Source organism: Octopus sinensis, linkage group LG3 (assembly GCF_006345805.1).
Source record: "Octopus sinensis linkage group LG3, ASM634580v1, whole genome shotgun sequence".
Taxonomy (NCBI): Eukaryota; Metazoa; Mollusca; class Cephalopoda; order Octopoda; family Octopodidae; genus Octopus; species Octopus sinensis.
Window position 1 is genome coordinate 36,456,812 of NC_042999.1, and position 10,788 is coordinate 36,467,599.

A 10,788-nucleotide genomic window follows, 5' to 3' on the forward strand; every position below is an offset into this window, starting at 1 on the left:
TAGAAAAGCCTGCCTCAACAGATTCTGTCCAACCCATGCCAGCATGGAAAAGTGAGCATTAAAATGATGATGATATTTCTTTCTACTAAAGGCACAAGGCCTGAAATTTGTGGGGAGGGGGCTAGTCAATTACATAGACCCAAGTGTTTTACTGGTACTTAATTTATCAACCCTGAAAGGATGAAAGGCAAAGTTGACCTTAGTGGAATTTGAACTCAGATTGTAAAGACAGACGAAATACTGCTAAGTATTTTACCAGCTCGCCAGCTTTAAAATCATGGTGATAATGATGATACAAAAGGCTTACACACAGATTCCTTCAACCAAAGACACTTACAAGGCATTGCTCAGCCTGGGGCTAAAGCAGAAGATACTTGCCCAAGATGCTACACAGTGGGACTGAACCCACAGCTATCTGGTTGCAAAGTAAGCCTCATAACCACATAGCTCTTCCTGTGCCAAGTTTAATTTCACTAAACATGTCTTCAATTATGAGCCTGATAATTATTCTTCAGTTCTCTTTCATATTCAGTTTTTGGTCCCTTTTTCTATCAAACATGTATATCTAAAATAATTATTGATTTCAAATTTCTGCACAACGCCAGCAACTTCGAGAGAGGAATGGTGTTAGTTGATTACATCAACCCTAGTGTTGAACTGGTACTTATTTTGTCGACTGCAAAAAAGATGAAAGGCAAAGCTGACCTTGGTGGAATTTGAACTCAGAACGTAAGGACAGGTGAAATACTGCTAAACATTTTGCCTGACAGAGTAATGATTCCGCCAGCCCACCACCTTTATATCTAAAGTAATTATTAACAGCAGTTTAAAGGATGTACATTGGCCAAGTGTTACCTCGTTCATATGTTACACTATACTTTAAATGAATTGCAAATGTACATTTACAAACACATTTTTATCATCACAATGGTATATCTCTGAAGCAAATTATAATATATGATGCGCACATCTAAAACAATCAATATTTAACACATTTCTTTGTCACTTTGATTTTTTTCTATTTTCATTCTTCTCTTTTTTTTTATATATATATATATTTAAACTAATTCTATAAGCACCTGAAACAAGCTCATGTATATTCTCTTTGACATATAGAAGCACTTATATCATTTACAAGAATAGATTTTTTTTAGCAAATAGAGGATAACATTAGTGGCTTTATGAGAAAAAAAAACTATAAAGAATGACAGGTGTTTGTGCGTATGGGTGTGTGCGTGAGTGTGTGTGGGCATATGTGTGTGAATGTGTGTAAGTTTGTGTGTGTGTGTGAGTGCATATGTGTGTAAGTGTGTGTGTATGTGTGTGTGTGTGAGCATATGTAAATGTGTGTGTGTGTGTATGTGTGTGTGGTGGTAGGAATATCCATGGGCAAGTACCTGAAGAAGCAATTGTAAAATGGATGCTAAAATAATCACCACCATGTGGTAAGAAGCATTCTCGTGTATGGAACATTGAAAGACAAGGAAACAAGAGAAAAAAAAAAAACATGTAGCTTCAAGAAGAAAACAGTTTTGAATGGGTAAATTGTTTTCTTTTTTGTCGTTGTGTTGTTGTTGTTTAAGTCCTGGTCAGTTCAAACAAGAAAAAAAACCCACAGTCTAGAAAGATGGCACTATGAACTGATCTTGGTGTATTTCTCCCTTTTGTCTACAGCAAGAAATTTTCTCCCTGACAAAACACATTGAATGGCTTATTTACAAGTCCAAATGTGTCACAAGCATATTTGAACTGCAAAGCATTTATACACATCACTGCTTATCACTCCTCCTCTGTAATTTGCTTACAGTTAGCTCCAGCTACACACCTTTACTTATGAACTACCACTTTTCCTATTGGTTCTGTGTATTTATGGAGCACTGCAGAGTCTAAAAAATTAGTGTGGTTTAAAAGAGCATATTGACTACCCTCTTTTAAGAAGAATGATGATTAATTTTTTACATCAAAGGAAAGGGAACATGAGACTAAGGGCTCCTTTTGCTGTATCCCAATCAAATACAGTTTTTTATCGCAGTTGGGGTAATTTAAGAACCATTGACTGATATTATCATTCAATCAGCCAGAAACAGTAGCCAAATATCCCTTGATTTAGGCTCTGTGATTTGAAAAGAGAGAAACACATTTGAAATCATAGCTTTTGATAAGAAATATCCAATTAAAGAACAAGATCATCATGGGTGGAATGCTTGTGTCTTGTTTGTTTTTTAGAATTTCATTCACACCTAGGAAAACTTGTATGAATATAAATCAATGACAGTACTTTGATACTTCATTTTATCCCTGTATCTATTTTTTTGTTAAACCTGGTACTTATTCTATTGATCTCTTTTTGCCAAACCACTAAGTTACAAGGATGTAAACATGCAAACATTAGTTGTCAAGAATGTGGTGGGGGACAAACACAGGCAAAAAGATACAACCCCACCACCACCCACACACACTCACACACATATATATATGACGGGCTTCTTTCAGCTTCCATCTACCAAATCCACTCACAAGACTTTGGTCAGTCTCAGGCTATAGAAGAAGACACTTGTGCAAGGTGTCACATAGTGGGACTGAAACCAAAACCATGTGGTTGGGAAGCAACCCCTTAACACATAGCCATGCCTGCGTCTTTCATAAGCCGAATATCCTAATAACTAGGTCATGCATCTTTACATTGGCGCAAAAAAAAAAAAAAAAGAGAATGTGTTTCCTATCTTATGTGTATTGCATCGTTTATTTCCAAGCTTAAATGCTTCCTGACTTGTCGATCTTGTGTCAGGGTTGTTTGAACAAGTTAAACTTTAAATAAAGAAAATACGACAAAAGGTTTGGGAACCATTGATGTAAAAGCTTCTTCCTTGACTCAGTAGTGAGACCAATTTCTTTTAAGGCATATTGCAGACAGTCAGCACATTAATCTGTAATGATTGGTCATTTTACCTATCATGTGAGTTTTCAACATAGGTTGAGTCCTGTGCTGTGATTGATTGAGTATTGCGTGGGATTTGGATCGAAGGTCCAATCACATTGCATGTAATACATTTGCAAATAACTAATCAGTAAGTGCTCTGGAGCCTAGCTTTTCCCATAAATTTGTGTGAGTGATTTTTGTAAAGGCAGGTTATACTGATTCAGCTTGGAAGGGCGGCGAGCTGGCAGAAACGTTAGCACGCCAGGCGAAATGCGTAGCCGTATTTCATCTGCCATTACGTTCTGAGTTCAAATTCCACCAAGGTCGACTTTGCCTTTCATCCTTTCGGGGTCGATAAATTAAGTACCAGTTACGCACTGGGGTCGATGTAATCGACTTAATCCTTTTGTCTGTCCTTGTTTGTTCCCTCTGTATTTAGCCCCTTGTGGGTAGTAAAGAAATAGGTTATACTGATTTTCTGCCATTTTTCATCAGAGAAAAATTAAAATTACGGAGCACATGTAACCAATGACGACACAAGCTGAATTGTCCAAATGATGGATGAAATGCAATCACCAGAGTTCATACTGTTTCTCACTTGATTCACCGTACCACTTTACAAAAGAATAAGGTCCCACTATTATTTTAAAGTTCATTTCTTTTGTTACTTCCACACATGAACATGCAAAATATATTATATAATGAATGGTACTCTTTTACTTTGTTTCAGTCATTTGACTGTGGCCATGCTGGAGCACTGCCTTTAGTCAAGCAAATCGACCCCAGGACTTATTCTTTGTAAGCCTAGTACTTACTCTATTGGTCTCTTTTGCTGAACTGCTAAGTTATGGGGACGTAAGCATACCAGCATCAGTTGCAAGTGATGTTGGGGGACAAACACAAACACAGACACACAAACATATACACACACATACATATATATATATATATATATATATATATATATATATATATATATATATATATACATATACATATACACGATGGCTTCTTTCAGTTTCCGTCTACCAAATCCACTCACAGGCTTTGGTCAGCCCAAGGCTACAGTAGAAGACACTTGCCCAAGGTGCCACGCAGTGGGACTGAACCCAGAACCATGTGGTTCATAAGCAAGCTACTTACCACACAGCCACTCCTACACCTAAAACCAAAGGAGACTTTGAGATCCACCACAAAAGCTCAATTATTTAATTATTTTTAAATTGCATTTATTAACCAGATAATCAGCCGGAAAAAAAAAACAATTATAATGATGTGTCGTGAAAAGACTTTTTTTTTTCCTTGTTAATTATTAACAAATGTGACAAAAATACAAACCAGCTGTCACCAGTAAGTTTATTTAAACCAAGAATCTTAAGATTTGTTGGAAAGAAAGAAAGAAAGAGAGAAAGAAAGAAAGAAAGAAAGAAGAAAGAAAGAAAGAAAGAAAGAAGAAAGAAGAAAGAAAGAATGAAAGAAAGAATGAAAGAAAGAATGAAAGAAAGAAAGAAAAGAAAAGCTGATAATTCATTTACATTTGTTATTGCAAATTTGAAGTTTTTTAGTAAATCACAAAGGTAAATTATTATAATTACTTCATAAATTATGCAGTTCCATTTTTGTTATTAACATTTATGTCAAATGTTATTTCATTATATCTGAATAGCAAATGGTTTGGCTTACAACAGCCATTGTCTATGACAAAATAAACAAGAAGGCTGAAAGACGTCAGAATGGTTTTGTTTTGTTTTTTATTTTATTTGATTTTTTGCTTCTCGGTTATTGTTGTTTTGTTTTGATTTGACTTACTTTATTATTATTTTTTTGTTTATTTTCAATTATGTTTAAACTATTGTTTATGGTCTATATGTGTGTGTGTGTGTGTGCGTGTGTGTGTGTGTGTGTGTGTGTGCGTGTGTATACACGTGCATATGTGTGTGTGTGTGTGTGCACATGTGTGTGTGTGTGTGCACATGTGTGTGTGTGTGCACATGTGTATGTGTGTCTGTACACGTGTGTGTTTGCGTGTGTGTGCACGTACATATGTGTGTTTGTGTGTGTGTGTGCACATGTGTATGTGTGTCTGTACACGTGTGTGTTTGTGTGTGTGTGTGTGCACGTGCATATGTGTGTGTGTGTGTGTGCACATGTGTATGTGTGTCTGTACACGTGTGTGTTTGTGTGTGTGTGTGCACGTGCATATGTGTGTTTGTGTGTGTGTGCACATGTGTATGTGTGTCTGTACACGTGTGTGTTTGTGTGTGTGTGCATGTGCATATGTGTGTTTGTGTGTGTGTGTATGTGTGGGTGTGAATCTATCCATCCATCTATACATACATACAAAAGACATTCAGAATATTTAAATGTCAGTTGTTTTTTTTTTAATTTGACCTTTATTTATTTATTTATTTATTTATCTATTCATTTATTCATTCATTAATAAATTTATTAAATCATTTATTTAATTTATTTATTTACTTATTTTAAAATATTATTTATTCGAAACCATTTCAGATTTTGGACTTCTTGGAAAGTTTGTTCATTTGCTCTGTAATGAGGTAAACACGAACAACTGTATTGCCAAAAGCATCTAAAGTGTCTGGATGTCCCAGTTTTTCAAGACTGTTCCCAGTTTCCAAACAGTGGTTCCAGTGTCACAAGAGGATGCTTTGGCACTCAATAATTTATTCTGGCTTTGATTTTAAATAAATTTCAAAAATAAGTTCCCGCTTTGAACTTCTTTGTAAATATTTTCAGGTTTGCTTTTATGTAAGTTTTATACTGGGGGGGAAAGAAAGAAAGAAAGAAAGAAAGAAAGAAAGGCACAATTAGTAAAGGTCTTAATACTGAATACTTTACCAAATGATAGATCAGAAACTGTAGCTAATTATTATAAAGAAATACTTGAATAAGAAGTTGAAAGAAATATAAGAGATGCTTTGCCCCACACAGAAACAGCATGAACTTCTTAAAGCAGTTGCAAGCTCTTGTCCTGGTAATGACTAAAGTCATCACAATACTGGTAACTTTTCCATATCAGCAGCAGGTATCTCAGGATAAGTAACAAGTGCTTTGCGCCTTAGCCTATACGCTTTAACTAAGTGGGGCAGTGAAAACTGAATTAGCCTTAGCCTGTGAAGGGGTTCCGTTTGTGGTTTCTCATCAACCACAACATTCTTGGCAGAGGTGTGTAGCTTAGTGGTTAGAGTGTTGCACTCATTGTTGTAATACTGTGGTTTCAATTCCTAGATCTGATTACGTGTTATATACTTGTGCAAAACACTTCATTTCATATTGCTCCAGCTCACTCAGCTGACAAAAGTGACTAATCTTTCAACAGATTGACTCTTGTTTAGTGGGGGGGGGGTAAGCAATATATATATAGAGAATACCAAACGAGTTCCCTATGGATACCGTATTTATTACAACAAGTGGCTTGTAAACGTATCTAACGAGCAAAAGCGAGTCAGATACGTTTACAAGCCACGAGTTGTAATAAATACGGTATCCATAGGGAATGAGTTTGGTATTTTATTTATTACACACGAATAAACGACCATATTTTATTAACCCAATAACTAAATTCTTCACATCGTGTTGAAGCGTGCATGAATACAGCTTGATTTCACGTCAGTGATGTCACAATGTGTAACTGTAAAAGATGTCATGCCGCAGGAAGATAGTCCGACTTTATAGCGCTAAGTTTTCAAGTGAAATGACTAATAACTGATGACTGTTTAACATTTTGTTAACATTCAAGTTCACGTTCAAGAAATACATAACACAGATTGAATCTTCAATAACTTTAATAATACTCAAAAGTAGTGCCGTCACCATGACCTCGGGTCATCACCATGGATTGACCAATCAGAAGCAGCGCTTGCAGTATCTGACATATGTTAGATACCAAAAATATCTCAAAGTGTTCTCACTCACATGTGTGTAATAAATATATATACCACAGAATCTGGGAAACTTCGAACTGGTTTCAGCTATCATAGCTGCCTCCTTGCCTAGCTAAAGAAAAATGTGAATTATCTGGAGCAGACAGTGATTGATTGCATATTTTAAAAATAATTTTAATGTTTTTATACATTGTTATTTTAACCTTTAGAATTTTTGTGATTTGTTCTTCAATAAATAATTTAACAAAGTACACTCTGTGTATGTAAACTGAGATTCTTTCCTGTTATAGTAACATATTAGAAAAATATGGTCACCCTATTGACATCACAATCATCGTCAACACAAATGCAACTAATAGCAAACAATACCTCATTTGTTTATGATCATTTTTAAAATTAAATATTACACTCTGTACTCAACTAAAGCATTATTCTGAAATATATGTATATTGAGTTCTAACACTAGGTTATTAGTGTCATTATATCTAAGCAGAATATATAAACACACACACACACATGGACTTAAATTTATAGTTATCCCAAATTCTGACAAACCAATTAAAAGTACTGAGGGCTTTTTTAAAAATAAATTTTTGACTACAAGACTAGGGCTATTTACAAAAGTTCATATGTGAAAACAAAACATGGTCTAAACCTTTGATGAGCAAGAGTTAAAACTTAGAGAAACATGTCTCTAAAGACATAAAAGAAGAAGAGCAAAATCATTGGAGTGTCTAGAGAAAAATTCTTCAGCTTTAATTAAAAAAAGCTTACAAAGGAGAAGCCACTGTAATAATGTGCAAGAGCAATTGTGGAGAAATAACCTAAGAGCAACCAAAAGAAAAATTAAAGAAATTGGTACAGATAACAAACGATGAACAAAACTGGAAAATTAACAAATTCAAAAGCAATTAAACAGAGAAAGAGTTTGATTGTCAAATTTTTGAGGTAAAATCAAACAACTTTTGTGGAGTATTAAAAATTTGTAAGTCTAAATAAATGTACATCATCTTAATGAATCCCTATACATTATATATAAAGATTGCCAAGCTGTCAGTTAAAAGGGACAGCAATGGGCACAACAGTTGCACCCACAATTGTAGCAATAGTGATAGGATCCGTAAAAGAAAAAAAAATTATGTGCAACCAGAGATTATTTTTTGTATCAGAGTTGCAAAACCTATTAAAAGAAAATTGGAAAAGATTTCTTGATGGCTGTTTTATAGTTTGAAAGAAAAATATGGAAGATTTTAAAAATTAATTACATTTATGAATTAATGAAATTCACTATAGAAATGAATAGAAACCAGCTTCTACTTCTGCAAAGTCTAATAATTAAAAAAGCATTAGATCCATACTGTGAAGAAATGGCTATACACCAGTGTATATCTGTCCATATTAAAAGAAATAAATAATTATAGTATGAGAAGACATATATGTACAAAAGATACAGATTCAACTAGATGAGAGTTATGACTGGAATAATGAAGAATATTCTTTCAGAAATGAAAATACCCAAAAGACTTAAAGTCATAACCAAGGCAAAGTAAATACAAACCTTGACTTACAAAGAAACTCACACAACGAGGAGGTGGAAGCAAACAGAAATATTTCATTTTCTAGTCCTAGAATCCCAGAAACCACAAAATCCTCAAAACAATAGCTTAAACTTCTACACCAGTCATCAAGTCTAAGTAAACCTATTAAAGTTCCACAAATTATTAATGAACAAAGACAACCGGTAGTTTTCAAAAGACTTTCAAAAGCCAAATTTACATTGGACGAAGAAATTATAAGAGTACCAAAATAGGATCCTCCATAGCAGGATGTGTGATTTGATTGAGTGGGGTGAAATAAAATAAATTCAAGAATGGGAGAAAATACAAGATGCCGATGTTAGACTGACCAACAGATTAAGTCTACCACCCAAGAACTTATAATGCAAAGATCTAAAACAAACACTTTAGGCATACCCATACGATGCTCTAACAGCTTTGTTACCTTATTATCATGGACTTTATTTTATTGATACTGAAAGGTTAAAAGACAAAATTAACCTCAGCAGATTTGAACTCAGAGTGAAGAGAGCTAAAACAAACAATAGCTAAAGAAGAAAAGAAGGATTTGTATTTTGAATATACAGAGATAAAATTTAATACCGAAATACAATTAATCGGTTGTTAACTGTTTGTGACACTTAAATGATTTCGTCCCAATGGTATATTTAGGTCAACTTAATTTAGTTAAATTCTTTCATTGTATTGTATACCCTTATGTATAGTTACAGACAATAAAAAAAAAAGAAAAAGAACTGTTATCACAGTAGTTAACTTGTGTTAAATCATCAGCGTGGCTTATTACTGATGCAGTTGATTGAGTAATTAAATTTCATGATTATTCTTGCTATGATATTAATTAAACATCAAAAAATAGAATTGACATTTTCTGCTTCGGCAATACTTTTTTCAGTATGTCCTGTGTGGTTTTCATATCCACCACTAAAAGTATTTGACTTTTTCTCTGTAATAACATATTTGATAAAATATGTACAAAAAAATTTAGAAAATCTGAAAAAATTGTCTTTTGTACTAGCAAGTGTTACTGGGGGTGCCTTAGCTTTTTGCAGCATAAGGAGGTGTTTTTTTCCTTTTCTTTTTTTAAATTGTAGGGTAAAACCACTTTTCTGCAGTTGATAATAATAAAGTTTAGAGCAGATATATTTGCTTTTCCTGTTCAATAGATTAATTAGATATGTTAGGTGCAAGCATGGCTGTGTGGTAAGAAGATTACTTCTCAACCACATGGTTCTGGGTTCAGTCCCACTGCGTGGTACCTTGGGCAAGTGTCTTTTACTGTAGCGTTGAGCTTATCAAAGCCTTGTGAGTGGATTTGGTAGATGCAAACTGAAAGAAGCCCGTCATATATATATATATATATATATATATATATATATATGTATATATATTGTATATCTCATAGTGGTTGGCATGAGGAAAGGCATCAAGCTGTAGAAACCTTGCCCAATCAGATTGGAGACTGTCGCAGCCTGCTGGCTTGCCAGTCCTCAGTCAAATCGTCCAACCCATGCCAGCATGGAAAGCGGGCGTTAAATGATGATGATGATGATAATGATAATAATGATGATGATGATGATGATGATGATGATGATATTTTATGTGTGTGTGTGTCTATATTTGTACCCCCACTGTTGCTTGACAACCAATACTGATGTGTTTATGTCCCCGTAACACAGCAGTTTGGTAATAGAGACCGATATAATAAGCCCTGGGGTTGATTTCTTCGACTAAAACCCTTTAAGGCAGTGCTCCAGCATGGCCACAGTCAAATGACTGAAACAAGTAAAAGAATAAAAGAATATATTACAACTTTAAGGGGTAGGCAATTGTTTATATTGTCTTCAACAGGATTTAAGCTCAGAGCTCAGAAGCCCAGAACAAATAAAGCATCAGATCAGTCCCTCAATAAGTGTTTTATTTCAAAGAGAACTTTAGTATCAGAGATTACTTCTAATGTTTTAAAAGAATGAAAAAAAAACAAAAATTTAAAAGGACATATGCCAAATTAATTTTCCGGCCTGGCTGTGTGATAAAAAGCTTGCTTCCCAACCACATAGTTTCAGGTTCAGTCCAACTGCATGGCACTTTGGGCAATTGTTTTGAACAAAGCCTTCTAAGCTGATTTGGATGGAAACCCATTGTATACACACACATAGATATATATTGATCTGTGTGTGTGTGTGTGTGTCTTTGTGTTTGTATTTGTCCCTCACTCTCACTTAATAACTGGTGCTGATGTGTTTATGCCCCTGTTACTTCAGCAAAAAAGACTGATAGAATTGGTACTAGGCTTAGCAAAAGATAAGCATTGAGATTGATTCATTCAACTAAAACTTCTTCAAAGTAGTGCCCCAGCATGACCACAGTCAAATGACTGAAACAAGTA

The 10,788-nt window shown here is 34.6% G+C and overlaps 1 long non-coding RNA gene across 1 annotated transcript; it reads right to left on the reverse strand.

Annotated features, from left to right (window-relative positions):
- Nucleotides 1-353: 353 nt before the first annotated feature.
- Nucleotides 354-5,950, reverse strand: LOC118762435. Its single transcript, XR_004998185.1, has 3 exons — nucleotides 5,941-5,950; nucleotides 992-997; nucleotides 354-447 (listed from the first exon to the last, which is right to left on the reverse strand). It is a non-coding gene; the product is annotated as an uncharacterized LOC118762435 (long non-coding RNA).
- Between the last annotated feature and the right edge of the window lie 4,838 nt (nucleotides 5,951-10,788).